The sequence below is a fragment of the Rattus norvegicus genome, chromosome 6, assembly GCF_036323735.1.
Source record: "Rattus norvegicus strain BN/NHsdMcwi chromosome 6, GRCr8, whole genome shotgun sequence".
Lineage (NCBI taxonomy): Eukaryota > Metazoa > Chordata > Mammalia > Rodentia > Muridae > Rattus > Rattus norvegicus.
Genome location: NC_086024.1, coordinates 66,687,524 through 66,709,540, shown reverse-complemented (window position 1 = coordinate 66,709,540; position 22,017 = coordinate 66,687,524). Strand labels below are relative to the sequence as shown.

The following is a 22,017-nucleotide window of genomic DNA, read 5'->3' as shown; positions in this document are numbered from 1 at the left end:
GCTAATAGCCACTTATCAATGAGTGCATACCATGTGTGTTTTTCTGTGATTGGGTTACCTCACTTAGGATGATATTTTCCAGTTCCAACCATTGGCCTACGAATTTCATAAAGTCATTGTTTTTGATAGCTGAGTAATATTCCATTGTGTAGATGTACCACATTTTCTGTATCCATTCCTCTGTTGAAGGGCATCTGGGTTCTTTCCAGCTTCTGGCTATTATAAATAAGGCTGCGATGAACATAGTGGAGCACGTGTCTTTTTTATATGTTGGGGCATCTTGTGGGTATATGCCCAAGAGAGGTATAGCTGGATCCTCAGGCAGTTCAATGTCCAATTTTCTGAGGAACCTCCAGACTGATTTCCAGAATGGTTGTACCAGTCTGCAATCCCACCAACAATGGAGGAGTGTTCCTCTTTCTCCACATCCTTGCCAGCATCTGTTGTCACCTGAGTTTTTGATCTTAACCATTCTGACTGGTGTGAGGTAGAATCTCGGATTTGTTTTGATTTGCATTTCCCTGATGACTAAGGATGTTGAACATTTCTTTAGGTGATTTTTGGCCATTCGATCTCTGTACCCCACTTTGTAATAGGGTGATTTGGCTCTCTGGAGTCTAACTTCTTGAGTTCTTTGTATATTTTGGATATTAGCCCTCTATCAGATATAGGGTTGCTAATGATCTTTTCCCAATCTGTTGGCTGCCATTTTGTCCTAATGACAGTGTCTTTTGCCTTACAGAAGATTTGTAGTTTTATGAGGTCCCATTTGTCAATTCTTGATCTTAGAGCATAAGCCATTGGTGTTTTGTGCAGGAAATTTTCCCCAGTGCTCATGTGTTTGAGAGTCTTGACCACTTTTTCTTCTATTAGTTTGAGTGTATTTGGTTTAATGTGGAGGTCCTTGGTCCACTTGGACTTAAGCTTTGTACATGGTGATAAGAATGGATTGATTTGCATTCTTGTACATGCTGACCTCCAGTTGAACCAGTCCCATTTGTTGAAAATGCTGTCTTTCTTCCATTGGATGGTTTTAGTTCCTTCAATCCCTGATGTTATTAATTAACGACACAGCATCATTTATTGTAACTCTTTCCTAGAATCTGCTAAGTCTAGACAGGGAGAGTCTGGAGAACCTTTAGGAGAGACTAAAGATAGCAATTAGTTTGCTGTTATTTTCTCTCAGCATCTCTGTTTAGGTATTTAGCAGCATCTAGAATTAGCACTACTCAACAGAAGGCTGCTCCCATCATATATACGTGTTTGCAGAATCCCTTCTCTTCAGTTGAGGACACAAATGTGCAAGGGCCTGTAAGAAGACTTGATTTATCTTGCCATGGATGAGCACATGTGTGTGTAGTGATGCTGAGCTACACGCCAACCAGACAGCTTTAATTAGTTTGTTAGACCTTTGTAAATTTCCTTTTTTGTTTTTGAATCTGGATGAGTTCTCTATTACTTCTCGTGTATTCCTACTCCTTCTTCATGACCACAAAGCTATAGTAATGTTGTAAGTACCTTCTACACTATGGAGGCATGGCTTCTGTATGCCATCATAGACTTCCCATACAAGATGTCCTTTAGGTGCTAGTTTTATTACCTAAGTATTTGATTCTCTCTTGAAGTTGAGCTGTGAGTGAATTGGAATTGTGTTTTGTTTCTGTGTTCATGACAAAAGCAGGAGCTGGTTTTCTTGCACATTCGCTTAAAGAATAAAGGCATTCAAATTTGCATATATCCTATTTTCTTCTTACCCTTTCAATGTTAGTTTAGGGTGGAAATTTCTATCTCTTTATAAAATAATCATTTAAGTGATCCTACTTTCAAGTGATTACCATTGTTAACCCACAAGAAAATGGAGCATATGAAGGTATGAGGTAAAGAGAAATAAAGACTTTTGAGTTTCAGAGGCCTACTTGGCAGCTGCTACTGAGACATTTGTAGTAACAAATGTCATGGCACAGTTTAGTTGTGACGCAGAGCCATGCACTGAAGGAAAGGCATGGCATATGCACTCCTGAGCCGTTTCTTTCTCCTGCTCTCATGCTCTTTCCTTCATGTGCCATGTGCTTCAAATCTGTTTTCTTTCCCTAACCAGCAGTCATCGAGTACCACTCAGTCCTTCACATCTCAGCTCTTGCAAACATTCTTCCCACTTCCTTTCCTTTCTTTCTCATCACACTCAGCTGCTGTGATGTCGTGGTCGCCTGCACAGGATCTTCAAACACTTAGGAAACAAGACTCCCGGCACACGTGAAAGATTATTTAGCCCCTGTTCATGCCTGTGGAGGATTATCTTGATTAAGTTAAATGACTTATAGAGACTTGCCTACTGTGGGTGGCACCATTTCAAAGATGAGTTCTGGACTATATAAAAGGAGAAATTAGGCTGAGAACATACTCTCTGCTTCCTGACGGCAGATACAGTGTCATCAGCCAGCTTCATGCTTTTGTGCAATGGCCTGCTTACTATTATGAACAATACCCTAGGACTGTGAGTCAAAACAAACCATTCCTTACATTGCTTTTGTCACAGGGTATTTTATCACAGCAACTAGAAAAGAAACTAAGACACACCACTGGAATTTCTGTGCTATACTGTTGGGAAATTTGTAAAATGTGTATACCTTAGAATACCAGCTAACACTCTTCTGTAAACCGTCACTTGATTCTGTTTCAGAGGGTTAGTGTTATTTTCAGACCATTAAGTCGAGAGTCACAGGGTTCATGCTTTCTCCACCTTATTCCTCAATAAGAGATTTGGATATAAAAACCTGTTTCTTTTTCTCCTCGTTGTACATGTGTGTGTATATGTTGTTGTTGTTGTTGTGTGTGTGTGTATGTGTGTGTGTGTGTGTGTGTGTGTGTGTGTGTGTGTTTAAATCAGAGGATGATCTTGGGTAGTACTGTTCTTTAGGTACTTGCCCTCTTACATTTGGAGAAAGAAATCTGTCATTGACATGGAACTTACCAGGTAAACTGTGCTTACCATTTAATGACTTGCAAGGACCCTCCTATCTTCAACCTAGGTTTACAGGAATGTATGACCACTCCATTACATGCTTAATGTGGGTTCTGGGAATAGAACTTAGCATTACTTGCTTACAAGGCAAAAGTTTTAGCAGCTGAGCTCTCTATGCAGATCTACTTTCTAATTTTGACTTATGTATTAATATATAAAATTGCATGTATTAATGGGATAATACATGAAATTTAATGTACTGCATTGTTTTACATTCTAATAAATTTAAATATAACCATGCCACCCAACCTTTACCATTTTTTATTATATAACACTCAAGCTTCCTTCTGGCTTTCAGAAATGTACAGTTCATTCTTGTTGTTATAAGTCATGTAACATGTACAGTCATTATGCAGGAGCACATAAAACTTTTTGCTTCTCTCTGTTTGACATCATGGCCACTAACTATCATCTCCTAATGCCTTCCTCTTGCAATTTCCTTTAGCTCCTTGCAATTACCATTCTGTAAGCTACTATGACTTCAACTTTTACAAATAAAGCCTATGGGTGAGATCATTCCCTACTTGGATATTTTTTGTATCTATTTTATTCTGGTCTTCAGTTCCATCTGTGCTGTCACAAATGGCCATACTTCGTTATTTGTGGCTGTATTTTATTGCATTCCATACCATAGTTTCCCTGTCATTCTTTTTTGCATCAGTACCCTTTTTTCTTTGCACTAAGTTGACAGACACTTTAGGGTTTTTTTTGGATCCTGGTTTCACATAAAATCCAATTTGCTTTTCCATGCAGACAAAACATACCTTGATGATATCATTTGGACTTTGAGAAAGTGATATCTCAAATTACATGGGACCATCTGAGAGAACCATAGTGGTAAGTGAAATTACATCAGGAGATCTCAGTTATCAGAGCCAATGCTTTGTCAGCAGCAAGTTACTTCTGGTTTTCTGTCTGCATAAGAGATGATAGTGCTGAAAAAATTTGGGTCATATGCAGCCTTTATAAGCTTTGACATTGAGACTGTGAATATTCATGATATTCTTGTTGCAGAAGAGGAAACATAAGAAACCTTGTCATATTTTTTATTGCATTTGAAACAGAATAAAATAAATTATAAAATAAAAATGTTTTTTTAAACAGAAGTGTCTGTACATTCATAAATTTTTTGTTGTTAAAAGCATTATAAGAATTTGAATATAAGTTGGCTCTGGGAGGGAATATATACATATATTCATCCATTGCCCATTCCTCCTGGTCGCCACTGAGCTTAGAATTTTTCCATAGAGAACCAAAAACATGCCAATTCTACCTTTCTGTAATCCAGTGTAGCTGACATTACGAACAGGCAGCCTTTATCCCTTAGAACAACGGATAGGCTAGAAGCCAGGGTCCTAGCCACATGAAGAAGATGAGTGAAGGAGAGATGTTTGACTCCTAAGCAGCACAGCCAACCCATGGCGTTTTCCCTCTGCTCTTTCTAGCAGCATAGCTGTCAACACTTTAGCTGGTAGATAATCTTGGGGTTTGAGTCCCAATTTTTTTCTTTTTTTGTGGTCTATGTGGCTTGGCATAATCTAGGTAATTTGGAAGCCATCCATCCTCTGAGTTTTACTGTGTTTTCTTCTCTCACTTGTTCATGTTAAGGAGGGACTTTAAAGCAGGAGGAGAAAGATACATATGCACACATCACTCGGTTTAAAACCTGACGTTTCCATGCCTTACATTAACTCCAGGGACAATGAACAATGTGAGGCTTCTGAGGCAGACTGCTGTCCTGATGCCTTTCCTGGGCCCACCCTGGCAGCAGGCATCCTTTCATAGCAGCCAAGATAGCCATGCTTTCCCTGCACAGCTCATGTTCTTTCAAGTCTGATTGGAAAACGAAGCCTGGTCATTTGTTCTGTAAAACACAATTCAGAGTTGACACACATGTCATGTTAAAATCTTATCAGCTTTAAAAAATGCCATTTCTATTGAAATGCCACAGGAACCAATGTCCCAAACTATCATTTAAAAATGCTGCCACACACATGGATTCCACAAAATAAGCCCAAATAGCATTTAAACATATGAAGATTTAATATTTAACATTAAACATTTAAGATTTAATATTACATTTAAAATTGTATTTATTATTGTTGTGTACAAAAGGGGACTTCTCTCTCTCTATCTCTCTCTCTCTCTGTGTGTGTGTGTGTGTGTGTGTGTGTGTGTGTGTCTGTCTGTCTCTCTCTTTCTCGCTCTTTGTTTACCATACTGGCTTCAATATTCCTAAATACCATCAACTAAACAACAATGACTTGAACAAATAAACTAAGTAAATGCTGCCTAGAAGGTGATATAGTTTACTGGAAAGACCCATCAGTTCTGAATTCAAATTTATCTGGTATTATTACTACCTGGATTTTTTTTTTTTATCGAATGTTTGTGACTAGGAGTCCTTATGTCAAAAGTGAAGGTATTCATGTGCCTTAGCAGGACCAATGTGAGACTAATGATGCATGCCTGACACAAATTGAGACTTATTGAATGCAATTGTTTTTTATACACCATTTATATTTTTTTAAGATTTGTTTTTTTTTAATTTTTTATTTTATTTCTGTACTTACATTTCAAAGGTTATTCCCCTTCCCGCTTTCCTGTCCATAAGCCCCAATTCCCTCCCCTCCCCTCCCCCATACAGGTATTCCCCCTATTAATCCCTCTTATTGCCCCCCCCATATTCCCCTGCACTGGGGGTCCAACCTTGGCAGGACCAAGGGCTTCCCCTTCCACTGGTGCCCCAACAAGGCTATTCGCTGCTACATATTCAGTTGGAGCCCAGGGTCAGTCCATGCATAGTCTTTGGGTAGTGGTTTAGTCCCTGGAAGCTCTGATTGGTTGGCATTGTTGTTTTTAAGGGGTTGCAAGCTCCTTCAACTCTTTCAATACTTCCTCTAGTTTCCCCCAAAGGGGTCCTATTCTCAGTTCAGTGGTTTGCTGCTAGAATTGACCTCTGTATTGGACATGCTCTGGATGTGTCTCTCAGGAGAGATCTATATCCAGTCTCTTTCAGCATGCAATTTTTAGCTTCATCAATCTTACCTAGTTTTGGTGGCTGTATATATATGCACCACATGTGGGGCAGGCTCTGAATGGACATCCCTTGAGTCACTGCTCTAAACTTTGCTTCCATATACCCTCCTATGAATATTTTCCCCCTTTTAAGAAGGAGTGGGAACATTTGCATTTTGGTCTTTTTTCTTCTTGAGCTTCCTGTGGTCTGTAGATTGATTCTTGGGTAATTTGAGCTTTTTGGCTACTATTCAGTTATCAATGAGTGCATACCAAGTGTGTTTTTCTGTGATTGAGTAACCTCACTCAGGATGGTATTTTCTAGTTCATTCCATTTGCCTATGAATTTCATGAAGTCATTGTTTTTGATAGCTGAGTAGTACTCCATTGTGTAGATGTACCACATTTTATGAATCCATTCCTCTGTTGAAGGGCATCTGGGTTCTTTCCAGCTTCTGGCTATTATAAAAATGGCTGCTATGAACATAGTGGAGCACGTGTCTTTGTTGTGTGTTGGAGAATCTTTTGGGTATATGCCCAAGAGAGGTATAGCTGGGTCCTCAGGTATTATAATGTCCAATTTTCTGAGGAACCTCCAGACTGTTTTCCAGAGTAGTTGTAATCCAACCAACAATAGAGGAAGGCTCCTCTTTCTCCACATCCTTGCCAGCATCTGCTGTCACCTGAGTTTTTTTTTTTTTTTCTATCTTAGCCATTCTGACTGATGTGAGGTGGAATCTTAGGGTTGTTTTGATTTGCATTTCCCTGATGACTAAGGATGTTGATCATTTCATTAGGTGTTTTTTGGCCATTCAATAATCAGCAGCTGAGAATGTTTGTTTTTTAGCTCCGTACCCCACTTTTTAATAGGGTTATTTGGCTCTCTGGAGTCTAACTTCTTGAGCTGTCTATTTTGGATATTAGCCTCTATCAGATGTAGGATTGGTAAAGATCTTTTCCCAATTTGTTTGTTGTCATTTGTCATAATGCCAGTGTCTATTGCTTTACAAAAGCTTTGCAGTTTTATGAGGACCCACTTGTCAATTCTTGATCTTAGAGCATAAGCCATTGGTGTTTTGTTCAGGAACTTTTCCCCAGTGCCCATGTGTTTGAAACTCTCCCCCACTTTTTCTTCATTAGTTTGAGTGTATCTGGTTTGATGTAGAGGTCCTTGATCCACTTGGACTTAAGCTTTGTACATGGTGATAAGAATGGATCGATTTGCATTCTTGTACATGCTGACCTCCAGTTGAACCAGCACCATTTGTTGAAAATGCCATCTTTCTTCCATTTTATGGTTTTAGCTCTTTTGTCAAAGATCAAGTGGCAATAGGTGTGTGGGTTCATTTCTGGGTCTTCAATTCTGTTCCACTGAACTATCTGTCTGTCTCTGTACCAATACCATACAGTTTTTATGACTATTGCTCTATAATACTGCTTGAAGTCAGGGATGGTGATTCCCCCAGAAGTTCTTTTATTGTCGAGTATAGTTTTCGCTATCCTGGCTTTTTTGTTATTCCAAATGAATTTGCAAATTGCTCTTTCTATCTCCATAAACAGTTGAGTAGGAATTTTGATGGCCATTGCATTGAATCTGTAGATTGCTTTTGGAAAAATGGCCATCTTTACTATATTAATCCTGCCAATCCATGAACATGGAAGATCTTTCCATCTTCTGAGATCTTCCTCAACTTCTTTAGAGATTTGAAGTTCTTGTCATATAGATCTTTCACTTGTTTGGTTAAAGTCACACCAAGATATTTTATGTAATTTGGGACTATTGTGAAAGGTGTCATTTTCTTAATTTCTTTTTCAGCCTGTTTATCCTTTGAGTAGAGGAAGGCTACTGATTTGTTTGAGTTAATTTTATACCCCGAAACTTTGCTGAGGTTGTTTATCAGGTTAAGTAGTTCTCTGGTGGAACTTTTGGGGTCGCTTAAGTACACTATCATATCATCTGCAAATAGTGATATTTTGATTTCTTCCCTTCCAATTTGTATCCCTTTGACCTCCTTTTGCGGTCTGATTGCTCTGGTTACGACTTTGAGTACTGTATTGAATAAGTAGATAGAGAGTGGGCAGCCTTGTCTAGTCCCTGATTTTAGTGGGATTGCTTCAAGTTTCTCTCCATTTAGTTTGATGTTAGTTACTGGTTTGCTGTTTATTGCTTTTATTGGTTTATGTTTCGATATGGGCCTTGAATTCCTGATCTTTCCAGGACTTTTATCATGAAGGGGTGTTGAATTTTTTCAAATGCTTTCTCAGCATCTAATGAAATGACCATGTGATTCTCATCTTTGAGTTTGTTTGTATAGTGGATTATGTTGATGGATTTTCATATATTAAACCATCCCTACATCCCTGGGATGAAGCCAACTTGATCATGATGGATGATTGTTTTGATGTGTTCTTGGATTCAGTTTTCAAGAATTTTATTGAGTATTTTTGGGTCAATGTTCATAAGGGAAATTGGTCTGAAGTTCTCTTTCTTTGTTGGGTCTTTGCCTAAGGGTAATTGTGACTTCATAGAAGGAATTTGGTAGTGCTCCATCTGTTTCAATTTTGTGGAATAGTTTGGACAGTATTGGTATGAGGTCTTCTATGAAGGTCTGATTGAATTCTGCACTAAACTCATCTGCACCTGGGCTCTTTTTGGTTGGGAGACTTTTAATGACTGCATCTATTTCTTTAGGAGTTATGGGGTTGTTTAGATGATTTATTTGTTCCTGATGTAACTTTGGTATGAGGTATCTATCTAGAAAATTGTCCATTTCCTCCAGATTTTCTAGTTTTGTTGAATATAGGCTTTTGTAGTGGGATCTGATGATTTTTTGAATTTCTTCAGATTCTGTTGTTATGTCTCCCTTTTCATTTCTGATTTTCTTAATTTGGATACAATCTCTGTAACCTCTGGTTAGTCTGGCTAAGGGTTTATATGTCTTGTTGATTTTCTCAAAGAACCACCTCCTGCTTTTGTTGATTCTTCGTATAGTACTTTTCATTTCTACTTGGTTGATTTCAGCTCAGAGTTTGGTTATTTCCTGCCTTCTACTCCTCTTGGGTTTATTTATTTCATTTTGTTCTAGAGCTTTAAGGTGTGCTGTCAAGCTGCTGACATATGCTCTTTCCTGTTTCTTTCTGCAGGCACTCAGAGCTATGAGTTTTCCTCTTAGCACAGCTTTCATTGTGTCCCATAAGTTTGGGTATGTTGTACCTTCATTTTCATTAAATTCTAAAAAGTCTTTAATTTCTTTCTTTATTTCTTCCTTGACCAGGTTATCATTGAGTAGAGCATTGTACAATTTCCACGTATATGTGGGCGTTCTTCCCTTATTGTTATTGAAGACCAACTTTAGGCCTTGGTCTGATAGCACGCATGGGATTATTTCTATCTCTCTGTACCTGTTGAGGCCCGTTTTTTGACCAATTATATGGTCAATTTTGGAGAAAGTACCATGAGGAGCTGAGAAGAAGGTATATCCTTTTGCTTTAGGATAGAATGTTCTATAAATATCTGTTAAGTCCATTTGGCTCATGACTTCTCTAAGTCTGTCTACATCTCTGTTTAATTTCTGTTTCCATGATCTGTCCATTGATTAGAGTGGGGTGTTGAAATCTCCTACTATTATTGTGGGAGGTGCAATGTGTGCTTTGAGCTTTAGTAAAGTTTCTTTTATGAATGTAGGTGCCCTTGCATTTGGAGCATAGATATTTAGGATTAAGAATTCATCTTGGTGGATTTTTCCTTTGATGAATGTGAAGTGTACTTCCTTAACTTTTTTAATGACTCTTGATTGAAAGTCAATTTTATTTGATATTAGAATGGCAACTCCAGCTTTTTTCTTTTGGCCATTTTCTTGGAAAATTGTTTTCCAGCCATTTACTCTGAGGTAGTGTCTGTCGTTGTTTCTGAGGTGTTTTTCCTGCATGCAGCTAAATGCTGGGTCCTCTTTACGTCTCCAGTCTGTTAGTCTATGTCTTTTTATTGGGGAATTGAGTCCATTAATATTGAGAGATATTAAGGTATAGTGATTGTTGCTTCTTGATATTTTCATTCTTAAAGGTGGAATTATGTTTGCTTGTCTCTCTTTTGCTTTCATTGCAAGGAAATTATTTTCTTGCTTTCTCTACGGTATAGTTCTCTCCTTTTGTTGGAGTTTTCCATCTATTATCCTTTGTAGGGCTGGATTTGTAGAAAGATATTGTGTAAATTTGGTTTTGTCATGGAATATCTTGGTTTCTCCATCTATGTTAATTGAAAGTTTTGCTGGATACAGTAACTCAGGCTGGCATTTGTGTTCTCTTAAGGTCTGTGTGACATCTGTCCATGATCTTCTGGCTTTCACAGTCTCTGGTGAGAAGTCTGGTGTAATTCTTATAGGTCTGCCTTTATATGTCACTTGATCTTTTTCCTTTACTTCTTTTAATATTCTGTCTTTGTTTTGTGCATTTGCTGTTTTAGCTATTATGTGACAGGAGGAATTTCTCTTCTGGTCCAATCAATTTGGAGGTCTATAAGCTTCTTGAATGTTTATTGGCATCTCTTTCTTTAGGTTAGAGAAGTTTTTTTCTATAATTTTGTTGAATATATTTACTGGTCCATTAAGTTGAGAGTCTTCACTTTCTCCTATACCTATTATCCTTAGGTTTGATCTTCTCATTGTGTCCTGGATTTCCTGTATATTTTCGGCAAGGGCTTTTTGCATTTTTCATTATCTTTGACAGTTGATTTTATATATCTTCTTTGAGAATTAAAACACAAAATGGCTCAGCAGGTAAACATGCATGATGCAAATCCTGGCAATTTTGAGTTCAATTCCTGGGCCCCACAGGGTAGAAAGAGAGAACTTGTTCCCAAAAGTCCTCTGCCCTCCACCTCTGCAATGCAGTATGTATAAGTCCATGTACACATTTGCATACATATGTACACAAAACAAATAACAAAAATACATTAAATTTTTAGAATATTTATTGCTATTATAATGTGTGTAAACATAACACATGTGTTTGAACACACATGCCATGGTGCTTTTATAGAGATCAGAGAACAATTTTTTTTAGAATGAGTTTTTTCCTTCTACCATTATGGGGGCTTCAAGGATTGAATTCAGGTTGCCAGGCTTGCTTGACAAACGTCTTTATCATCTAAGTCATCTCACGAGTCCCTGCAGATTTAATTATGATTTGATTTCAAATTATTAATAATTCAATTAACTTAGTACATTTTCTATAGAATTGAGTTGTAGCACCTTTATATACTTTTCCTTAGTGTTTGTGTGTGTGTGTGTGTGTGTGTGTGTGTGTGTGTGTGTAGGGGCATGCATGTGTGTGGCTATGAGGCTTGTGTATAGATGCCTATGGAAGCTAGAAGGCATTGGATTATCTGGAGATGGGTTTACAGGTTGTTGTGTGTCATGTGATATGGGTGCTAGGAACTGATCATGGGTCCCTTGAAGAGCAGCAAGTATCTGGGCTGCTGAGCCATCTATCCAGGTCAAGTTGTATATCTTGAACAGATAGATGGTTTCAGAGGCATGAATGAACTTTGTGGTTGTTCAGTAATGATATGCTCTGGAGGAACATGCTCCTACAGATTGATAGCACTAACTCAGAACTTGAGCTCTCTATTCTGTAAAGGGTTTGAGCTTTGTGTAGGAAAAGTACCATTTGACCATAGTAAGTACAATTGAAGTGGCACATGTGGACTAATCATTTGTGCTCACAAAGAACAACTTCAGGCTTTTATTTGAGAAGTGTAAAAGTAGGTAATATATTTTTTTTTCTTTTCTTTTTTTCGTAGCTGGGGACCGAACCCAGGGCCTTGCGCTTGCTAGGCAAGCGCTCTACCGCTGAGCTAAATCCCCAACCCAAAGTAGGTAATATATTTAACAACAAATCAAACAATCTCCCTCACACAACTGTTCGCTTACTTCTTCAGCAAATCCACGATAACTTAATTTCTGTCCATTAGTTTCTGTCTTTCCAGTCCAACCTTAGATGTCTCAGGGCAGCTCTGTAGGTCCAATCATTTGGATACTATTGTAGATTCTAAGGCTAGACATTTTAGAGAAATTTAAGATATGATCTTACTTACTTTGCGTCGCTACTTTGTATGGGTTGATGGTTTTAGGTAGTGCCACTCTTTCACTTTTGTGTCTTCAGTATATATATTGACATGCCAATAATTTCTTTCCAACTTAATCGCCATAACACAGGACAATAAAACCTTACCTGAATTCTTGTAGTTGCTCCTCATGTCGCTTACATTTGTCATTTGTCTCCTGCCATGCTTTTTCTCTGCACAGAAGCCAGTGTGGTCATGAAAAGTTCAGCCAGATTCTGCTATTCCTCTGCCGTAAGCCTTCCAATGATTTTCTGTTGAGTTGATTAACTAGAATGTGGCAAAATATTATGATAAAAAATGTCTTACATGCAAAGAGTATGAAACTTTTGTTGGAACTCACAATCAGAGTTAATACACCTTGAAGTCACTTAAGATTTAAGACTGCTACCCTGTTGTTTGTTTAACCTTACTTTAAGAGAAAAATGTAATAACCAACCTTACTTGCTTTGGAGTTTTTATATAGTAAACTTTTACAATCTAAGCTAATGCATAGCTGTAATCTTAAGCTATGTACTCCTCCATGCCCTTGCCCCAGACAATGCATGTGTATCATTTGCTGAAAGCAGCAAATGTAGAGGTCAAAAGAAATCTTATGAAATGAATATCTACCATAAATGTTGACTAAATTTATGGATAGTGTTGAGCACAACATTTGTTTATTGGTTCATAAATGATGATGTTTGTAATATTGCTTTTTTTTATCTGGTCATTTGGGGTCAGTTGGAGTCAGTGACTTAATCACTGTAAAACTCTTAAAGAGTAAAATATCCCTCCTTCCTTCCTCAAGGAATGGTTTTTTTGTGTTGTTCAATAATGATGGAACAAAGTCCTTTGTAAGGGATAAACACAGACAGATGGACACAGGTGTAAGGACAGATTCACAGGGCAGCTTTCAGGCAGGAATAAAATCACACTCATAAAACAGACAAATGACAGAAGGCAGAAGGAGCCTATAGCAGAGAACTCCTGAACTCACTCGTCCACAGAAGAGTAATTTTTTCTTTTCTTAAAGAGACAGCAATGCGTTATTGGTGGCTTGGAGTTAATTACATATGTATTTATTCCACACACTAGGAACACATGTGATTGCTTACCATGCCTGCTTTCTGATACTGTCTAATACACCTGATGGAATGCTTGACTCTAGCCACTCATTTCCTTTATTGTCCCAGTCTAAGTGTTTGTGTAGCTGTTTACTTACTTTCTCAGCAAATCCACAATAACCTAATTTCTGTCCATCATATGTCCATCATTGTCTTTCCAGTCCACCTTTAGACTTCTCAGGGTAGCTCTGTAGGTCCAGTCATTTGGATATCATTGTAGATTCAAAGGTTAGACATTTTAGAAAAAATAAAGATATGATCCTACTTACTTTGTGTTGCTACTTGTGCCTTTTACCCTTAGCTGTCTGTGGGAATCATGCCATCAGCTCTCGAGAAAAGTAAAAATATAGTATTCCTTGTCTATCTTAGTTTCCTACCTGCTTCTTACTATGATTTATATCCTCCAAATTGAGGGGTTAAAAACTAGTGGTCAGCACCAAGATGAGCCTTTCAGGTCTGATTAAATCATTTGAGTGGAGTGTTCAGGAAGGGAATTGAGGTCCCTGTTATATACTTGAGATAATAAGTGTTTTTGCTCTCATGCCATAAGGGGACACAGTTTAAGAAGTGTCATCTTCAAAGCAGGGATAGAGCTTGCCAATGACTTGATCATAAGCATCCTCTTTTAGGCTACCTAGTCCTGCATATTTCATTATAGATGTGCCCAACAGAATAAGAATAGAGTTCTTCGAATGTCATGTTTACAGCTACATGAATAGCACCTCAGAAGAAAAACACTGAATTAATTTTCGTTAAGTAGATATTTAATATATGAATGCTACTGATGTTATCCCTCTGTTATGTAACAGCAAAAACATTTTTTGTGTGTGTAAAAGGCGCTGGACAAACACATGACAAATGGCAAACAGTTGCTAATATTTTCATATTAAAAGTGGAAATTAATCAATTTTCTAAAGCATAAACACATTTTGATTTTCTAAAACTCATGAGTGATCTTAAGTATCATGGTTATATATTTTGATTTCTACATAATCTGTGAAAACTAATTTTTAAAGCCCAAACTACTAGTCACTAAAATTAGAACAGTAAGTATTTCTCTGCTGAGGTTATTATAGGAATAAACACACATGCTTTCAAAAGTGGCAGAATCCAGCTTGCTAAGGTGTCATCTCTTTTTCTAAACTCTCAATGAGAATAATATTGGGTTTTGGAATCTTTGCATTTTTGGACAGAGGAATTACTTGTAAGTATAATTGCCAACCCCATTAAATCATTGATAGTCCAGAAATTATCTGAGTTGGATTGAGATGATGATGATGATGATGCTAGTGACCAAAATAACGAGAGCGGTCATGTCGAAGCTTCTGACAGGCAGGTTCTGTTCACTGAATCTTTTGTTCACTCATTTAAATATCACAGCAACCTCGTAAACTAATCTTTATTTTCATTGGCAAGTGAGGAAACCTAGGGGTAAAGACAGGGAGCAAATTCACCACTCCTAATTCTGGACATTGGGAAGTCCAATATCAAGGCACCAGCATGCTTCTGGTTTAGTCACAACTTTGTTTCTCATAAAGGGCTTTTTCTTACTGTGCCCTCACAAGGGAAAAAGGGAGCCGCTTTATGAGGTTGCTAATCCCATTCATGACAGTGACACTTCATGAACTAGCTAGTCTCCAGCGGCTCTATTTCTTAATGTCACACTAGGTATAAGTTTTCTGCATATTTACAGTTTGAAAGACATTACTATATAATTATAAGAGTTATGCACTGATCTGGTACATAGGAGATTTACCAGATATGAGATGAATCTATCAATAGGAAATATATCTCGGCAAGTCTTGAGGCAACAAGGCATTGTGTGATTTTAGTTCTTCTAAGGTATCAGTGTGGATTATGAAGTATTATTATGTTATATATTGTACATTTAAAAAGTAAATGAATGTGTCTCTTGATCTAGTCAGTGTGTTGGGAAGTAAGAGTCTTTGGTGAGCCTACTAGTTTCTCCAGAGCCTTAAGCCTTAAATATGTGGAGTGAGACATTTCTCAGAAGCATCTTATATTGCTTTAACCATGTAGTTAATGTTTTCTACAGGCAGCATTATATATGAGAATTTTGTTTCAGAGAGCAAAGGCTCAGAGTGTTTCATAGGGTTAAAAGCAAAACAATTCTGTAGCTACACATTTTCAAACCAGTGCTTAATTTAGGATAATGTTTGTGGGACTAGGTGATATGCACAGACATGTCTGTTAGTTGTTGAACACCTCAGCTGCTGAATTTTATCCAAAGTCAAGTCAAAGCAGTGTGCATTCTGGGAGGGATGCCAGAAACAAATTGTAGTAATTCAGCCTTGTTGTTATAAAGGCATGAATCAAAAGCTCAGTGTCTTGCTGAGACAGCAATCGTCTTAACCTTGTTATACTCCCGAGATAGTAATATGAGGTCTTATCAATGTGGCTGATATGGCTCTCAAAGGAAAGCTGAGGGTCAAAAATGGCTGGCATTCATCACAAAGAATATTGCTTTGTGGGATGTCCAGGCACAGAATTTTGAATACCTATTAACTTCCCAGTGAGGCAAGACATATATGGCCCACTGCTTGTAGGATAAGGGAAGGGGAAGGTGCTAAAACTGGTCAAAGGAACTAGAAATTGGATCTTTTAATTTTCTGCTCTGAACATCTGTGTTTACCAATACCAGTTAGGCAGCTTCTGATTAAGTGAAGATGCTTCTATGCCTTGAAGATTAAAAACCTTTTAAAGTGGCTGAATTTGGAGAGGTGGGATCTTTTGAAAGAGAGTTTGTTTTAGAATGGATTCTATGTTCTGTTTATGTGAAAAGCAAACTACAATAGACTTTGAGAATTAATAGCTTTTAAATTAGTGTAAGAACAAAACTGCACTGATTTGTGCTTTCTTTGTTGTACTAGAGTTATAAGCCTTGTAAGTTCCTTAGGAAGATGTCAAGCCAAGATTGATATCAGAAGACAGAGCTTTCTGTTGGGATGATCATTAACATTCAGTTCCAAACCCATGCCCTCCAGGAAGAAGGGTGATATGCAGAGTGTTCATAAGCCCAGCTTTTGAAGAGACAAAAAGCAGGGCATGAATCATGGCTTTGTCATTGCAAAGCTGGGAGACCTTGAGGAAGTTACTTAGCCTATTTGTGACTTGGTTTTATTATCTACAGAACACAGGTGATACCCATGCTTGCCGCAGAAGATTTTTGTGAAGATAAAATGAGATAGCTTACATAAAAACGTTGTAAGCGTGCTATCTGGCATAGTCTCTACATTTTAGAAATTGGAATTTTGAAGTCTCTTCATATTGAGTTCCTTTTTACCTAGTTTCTGAGCAACTGGAACTAGAGAAAGAAAGACAGAGGGAAAATACCACCTTCTTACAGAGGCATCTTAAAGGTGGATCAGCTTGCTAAGTGCATCACCAAATTGGGTAGACTCACCTTCTTGTGGCAGCACTGCCTAAGGTAGAAAAAAGAACTGAGCAGAGTGTGAACACACACATTCATACACATTCACACATGCATGCACGTGTACACACACACACATACACACACTCACACACACACACACGGGGAGGAGGGAGGGAAGGAAGGAGGGAGAAGACAGAGATAGAGAGACAGAAAGTGGAAAGATAGGAAACAGAGAGACATACAGACACACTGACACACACACAAACACACACAAGTACACAAACATACATACAGTCTGACACAGACAGACAGGCAGACACACACACACACGCACACACACACACACACACACATACACACACCTCATTGTTTAACATAAGTATATGAATGACTCAAAAGTCACAAGAGAGGAAAGTGTCATAAATTACGTTCTGGAAAGAAAGGCTGCAGGGAGATGCTCATCAAAAATGTCTCATTTTTTTACACTTTGTTCTGTTAGTTGAGATTATCTTCTACCTTTACTTTTTAAATTTCATTGTTTCTGTTTTCATATCCAGATACCACTAGAACAAATGACTGAGATCAGAAATACAAACTTAGTTTTAGTGGGCAAAGGTCAAGATATTGACAAGGCTGGCCCCTTCAGTAGCCTTTGTTGAGAGAATCCTCTCTTCACTTTGTTCAGCTTCAAGAGAACAACTGCTTGGGCCCTTCTCCCCCCATTCCAGGAAACACCTGCTCAGACCCTTCCCACACCCCCACACCCGACCTGCATCTTAATCTTCACATCTCTTGCCTGTGACCTTCTTGCTTCTTTTTCACAGTGACTGCTATAATTAGACTAGGCCTAATAAATGCAGACCAATTCTCCCTTTTAAGATTTTGAATTAATCACACCAGCAGAGTCCGTTTTACCATGTAAGATAACATAGATGTAGGGGACAAGTATTAGAACCTGGATGTATTAGGGCCATAAATCAGATTCCCGCAATGGCATTTTGATTGTGTGACTCTCTCTGCCTTGGAGTTGTTTTTCATGTCCTGTGTATGGCATTCTTTTCAATATGTCCTGAATCTAGGTGTAAATTCCTCTAGGATAGATGTCAAGTCTTTCATGTTTTCATATTTTTCCAACTTTGTTATCTCACTTTTGAAAAGCAAAACAACTGTTCATACCATTCAACAGAATGTACGGATTTAAAGCTATTTAAATTGGAAGTCTTTATAGGGGTTGTAGCTAAAGATTTGCTGTGCTCCAGGACAATATCTTAGCTCTGAATGTGATTCTATGAACATTGACTATGAACAAAACAATTAAAGTATATAAGGTGCAGCCTCAGAGTCTTACATCTTGGGACTCTCACTATTGGAACAGAGAGAGTATTTGGGTCAATGAAGTGATACTCGCACAGGAAAACTCGGGTTATTCACTCTTATTTTTTATGAGTAGAGAAATAGAAATATTATGATACTAATGAAAGGATGTGAAAATTCACATTGCATAATTTAACTGACTCCCCCCATTATACTTTGGAGGAACGAGGGTCATGGCACAGTTACCTTTAATCCTGATTTGGTTGCAGTGGTTGGTAATACATGTGCTGTGACTTGAAATGAACACAGAAAAGATAAGTTTGGCTTCCAGACACAGGTACATTTCAAATGCATGATTGTTCGTCACTTATGAATTGGATTAGAAAATTATGGAAACCAGTATGTAATTTTAAGTTATTAAATTTATGCTAATATGTATCTAAATGATCCATAGAATTGGCTTTTAAGCAGACAGCTTTATTCTCTACCCATCACTCTAAAGTGTGGTGGTTATGAAAATACTTGCATGTAATGCCTTGTTACATTAAGACAAAAGGATTACTTTTGCCCATAGCCCTTGTCTTAGTTAGGGTTTTACTGCTGTGAACAGACACCATGACTAAGGCAACTCTTAGGCAGACAACACTTAATTGGGGCTTGCTTACAGGTTAAGAGCTTCAGTTCACTATCATCAAGGCAGGAACACGACAGCATGGTACAGGAGGAACTGAGAGTTCTACATCTTCATCTGAAGGCTGCTAGCAGAATACTGACTTCCAGGCAGCTAGGATGAAGGTCTTCTCTAGTTTTGCCCTCTGTAGCACTCTAAGCTCAAGTTGATCCACTCCATCAAGCTGCTGCTGCTCTTGGTGTTCATTCCAAGAACATCTGGCATCTTCAATATGCTGGACTCTTCCAGTGCAACTGACTTCACCAATATCTGTTCACAGGCTCTCTTCGTGGGGCCAAGCCTCAAATCCTTTTCATAACCACTTCAGTACTGGGCCATCAACTCCAAATGAGGCTACACCTTCACCAGTGGCCTTTCTCACAGAGCCAAGCCTCAGCTCTTCTTCATGCCTTCAAAACCAGTACCACCTGGGTGACTCTTACACATTACCAAGTACAGTTGCAGCATGAGGCACAACCTTGGCTATCTCTGGAACACAGCTTCTTTGTGCTTTCAGAAAACACTTCATAGAAGATATCACCTCAATGATGCTGGTCTCTTGTTAATCAGCACTAACTTCTTAGCTCCAGCTAACCAGCATCAATTGTCCCAGTAGTTTTCTTCTCTTCTTGACTATAAAGCCAAAGCCAAATAACCAAAGATGTTGAGTTCTGCTGCTTCCTGGGGCTGGAACTTGGCCTTCTTGTATATTGCATTCTCACCAGCTTTTTGTTTTTCAACTGCTTCACTGCCTAAGCTTAGCTGTCCTGGTACTTGTTCTGTAGACTGACTTTGAACTCAGAGTTCTACATGCCTGTCTCATGGGATTAAATGTGTGTTACACCACACCTGGACTTAAACTTTTCATTACCTAGAAGCTCTCTCTGTCCCAGGCTGGTCTTGAACTCAGAGATCTGCTTGGCTTTATCTCTTGGGATTAAAGGTGTGTACCACAATACCTGGATCTAACTTTAGCTTGTAGGATCTTGCCCCAAAGTCCCACTCTCTTAACCTGCTAGCTTCTAGAGCACAGGATTAGGCTCCATTTCACTTGCTGGTGCCCATTTAATGCTCTAGTCATATATTTTATATTTTTCCTTTCTAAGCTTGTTATGCTTGTTTAAAATGCTCTTTGTAAGACTTAACGAGAGAACATAGTCTATGATGGGCATCTCTGAGACTACCTTTATCAATGCAATTAATCTGAGTCTCTTTACCTTAGCTTCAGGCAGACTCTTCAGACAAGGGCAAAAAATAGCCACATTCTCTACCGAAATATCACAAAAGCAGGCTCTAGGCCACATATTGAAATTCTCCACCAAAACCTCTTGGGCCAGGTCTGCACAATTCAAATCACTCTCAATAATGAAGTCTTTCATATTCCTACTAGGATAGCCCATTAAGCCCATATAAATTATTCCACTGCTTTCCAAATCCAAAGTCCCAAAATTCACATTCTTCCAAACAAAAGCATGGTCAGACCTATCACAGCAATACCGCAGGTACCAACTTTTGTCTTAGTTAGGGTTTAACTGCTGTGAACAGACTCTATAATCAAGGCAGCTCTTAGAAAAACAACATTTAATTAGGGCTGGCATAAAGGTTAAGAGCTTCAGACCATTATCATCAAGGCAGGAACATGGCAGCATCCAGGCAGGCATGGTGCAGAAGGAACTGAGAGTTGCATCTTCATCTGAAGGCTTTTTAGCAGAATACTGACTTCCAGGCAACTAGGATGAGGGTCTTAAAGCCCAACACCCACAGTGACAGACCTATTCCAGCAAGGTTACACCTCCAAATAATGCCACTTCCTAGGCCAGGCATATTCAAACAATGACAGTCCTGAACATTTGTACTTGACCGAGTCTATTTTGATGTCTCCTTTTCTTCCCTTTAGTTTTATTATCTAGAAAACAGACTCTAAATTTTAGCATAAAGAGAGAACCCTAGAAGCTTTCTTGTCAATTTGGACATTTAGAACTATAACCAGCAACCTAGAAATATTCAGATATTAAGAGTGTCCTTAATATCTCTTGACTCTGAAGAGAGTTCTCCTCATTTAGGTGTGATAATTGAGGACTTTGTTAAGAACAAGAGACATAGCTGAGAAATGAAGTCAAAGAGGATGAGAAGATTCTGGAAACAGCATGGTTTAAAGAAGCAATGGTTTTTATTTAGTCGTCTCCTTTTTGTATGTTTTCAGCTACTGAAGAAAGGGAAATAAAGGTGAACCTTCCCTGGAGATGAAAGCCTATGTCAAGATCTAGCTTCACCAGAAAGTGCTGGCAGGGAGTGCCCAAGAACTAAGGACAAAAGAAGCCAAGAAAGGATCTAAAGGAAGAAGCAGGAATCATTCTCGAGCTAGTTTGGGGTCAGCCATTTGCTGACCTGACAAGATTTAAAAAGTTAAAAACTTTTATGCTACCACTTTTGATTGTCTTAAAATAAAATTAGATGAATAAATGGTGATCTTCTGTCCTCTTCCCACCTTCTAGCAGGAACACTTTAGGGATTAAGTATGTAATCACAACTAATCCATGTGTCAATTCCTAGACAGAACCCAAAATGACAAACTATCAAGAAAACCATAGAAGGAAATTACTATCAGAGCATCAAGTAGTAAAAACTCAGAAAATTAAATTCCTTTGATGAATAAAGGTGTGCAAGAAAATTGAACACATTCAAGAACCCAAAGACGACTAATTCCTTTTCAAAATAAACAGTTCTCTTTTTTTGTGTGTGTGTGTGTGTATGTATGTATGTATGTAGGTATGTATGTATGTATGTATGTATTTTTATTGAAAATAGTATTTCCTTCAGACAATATATTCTGATGATTCTTCCCCCACTGCCAGCTTCTCCCAGATCTCCATACCTTCCCACCCATCCAAACCATCTTATTATAAAACAGTCATCTAAGAACAAAAAGAAAAAAATAAAAGAAGATAAAATAAAAGAAACCTAAATAGGATGAAACAAATAAATGGAGACAAAAAAACCTACAAGAAACGCACATAGAAAGACTTTAGGAGTAAGGAGAGGTGGTGGGTGGGGAGGAGAGAGGGAGGGACAGTGAGAGAGAGAGAGAGAGAGAGAGAGAGAGAGAGAGAGAGAGAGAGAGAGAGAGAGAGAGAGAGAGAGTTGTCCAAGACATTATAAGACAGAAAACTGCTTGCCACTGGTTTTGTTGTGTCAGTCATTTACTGCTGGGCATGGGTCTGTCCAGAGAGTGATTTGAGTACTCAGTAAAACTCATGTAGAGAAAAGTAATTTTTCATTGACTGCTTATAATTGGAGATAGTTTCTGGGTTAGGTATGGGGCATGTGTTGTACACTTCTATTCTCAGTACTAGGACCCCATCAGGACCAGGC

The 22,017-nt window shown here is 38.3% G+C and overlaps 1 long non-coding RNA gene across 1 annotated transcript; it reads left to right on the top strand.

Moving 5' to 3' along the window:
* The first annotated feature begins 8,633 nt into the window (after positions 1-8,633).
* Positions 8,634-21,108, top strand: LOC134479370 (uncharacterized). Its single transcript, XR_010052643.1, has 2 exons — positions 8,634-12,395; positions 20,849-21,108. It is a non-coding gene; the product is annotated as an uncharacterized LOC134479370 (long non-coding RNA).
* The last annotated feature ends 909 nt before the right edge of the window (positions 21,109-22,017 follow it).